Here is a 1,491-nt window from a genome sequence, read left to right on the forward strand (position 1 = left end):
GGATGGGGGCCGGATATGGGGCCTGAACTCTAGGCATGGGCACTGTCCCTCAGCTTTTCAGCTCAAGGCTATCCCTCTACAACTTGAGCCATAGCGCCACTTCCGGCTTTTTTCCTTTTGCTTATGTGGTCCTGAGGCATCGAACCCAGGGCCTCATACATGCAAGGCAAGCACTCTCCCACTGAGCCACCTTTGCAGCCCATTACCAAAATTCTTATCTTTTCAGATAGCAAGTAGGGTATTTGGTGCAAAACAAGTTGGTTCTTTGTTTTTAAACAAATCTCAATTTGATAATTTAGTTTCAACTTAAAAATCCTCTTCATAGCCCAAATCTGTTTTCAAATGGTTAAAGAGAAACCATCAGTCCTATCTTATTATAAGAAAGTACAACTGACAAACTTTAGGCAAGGTTTTGGTTAACTTCAGGACTTACAGATAAGATGACTGTCAGGTGATTACTACTCAAAGTACTTTTACAAATGTGAAACTGTCTTGACTTAGGAGAAGGTACAAGGGGAGGATGAGGCAGATGGAGGAGAGACACACAATGCTGAACAGGTACATACATAAAGCTGTGCATTCAATACATGATTTTGGTCACATTTTCACAACATAGTTATGTTCTTGTATATCTTAATAAGTAAGGCTGTAGTAAAAGACTAAGCCTATATATCAAAGCAAATTCAATACAACATTCATCTTCAAGTTTCATAAATATATGCAATTCTAATTATAAAGTCTCTACAATACATCTGCACATTTTCTTACACTAACATAATACCCAGACTCATGGAAGTCTCCTGTTAAGTAGTTAATTTTGCCTAGATTTGAAATTATTTTAATAAACATTCAATGAAGCCAGAAACAAAGGTACTGTAACATTTGGAATCTACTCAAGTTTTAAAGGGGGGAGAGAGGGAGGGAGGGGGAAGGGACAGAGAGAAGGAAAGGGAGAGAGAGAGAGGGAAAGAGAAGCAGCAATTCCATAAATGAGAAGGAAACTCAATCCCTTACTTTCTTTTGCTTTTTGCATCAGTTGTTTGGAAAACACTAGAAGCAGACATGAGGTTTTCTATATATTGTCCAAGAACTTAGTTTTCTGATTTTAGCTTCAGGTTTTCTTTCTTAACTGCATCTACTCTTGCTGAGAGATCTTCAAGTGTGTGTTGGAGTTTCAGCACTTCATTAGTAAGTCGTGTTTTTTCGTTCAGTTCCATCTGATTTTCAGCATCAACATCCATGTCAGCATTCATCATCCTGGGCACTGAACTGTGCCTCAAACAGAAAAATTCTGATGAAGGGTCGTCAGAGGCACTGGGAGGGGCGGAATCCGAAGATCACGCCCCCTGCCAGGGACTCCAGCACTGACTGACCAGGCTCCATCTTCTTGATGCATTCATCCACAGTTGGGCCTTTGACTCCACTGCTCTGAACCTGGCTGACTTTACTCCACACAAACATGTCCAGTGTCACTCGTTTCTCTGCAGACAC

At 40.8% G+C, this 1,491-nt stretch overlaps 1 pseudogene; it reads right to left on the reverse strand.

Moving 5' to 3' along the window:
• Positions 1-1,010: 1,010 nt before the first annotated feature.
• Positions 1,011-1,256, reverse strand: LOC122125475 (annotated as a pseudogene).
• Between the last annotated feature and the right edge of the window lie 235 nt (positions 1,257-1,491).

This window comes from Dipodomys spectabilis, unplaced genomic scaffold (genome assembly GCF_019054845.1).
Source record: "Dipodomys spectabilis isolate Male_0828 unplaced genomic scaffold, ASM1905484v1 ptg000266l, whole genome shotgun sequence".
NCBI lineage: Eukaryota > Metazoa > Chordata > Mammalia > Rodentia > Heteromyidae > Dipodomys > Dipodomys spectabilis.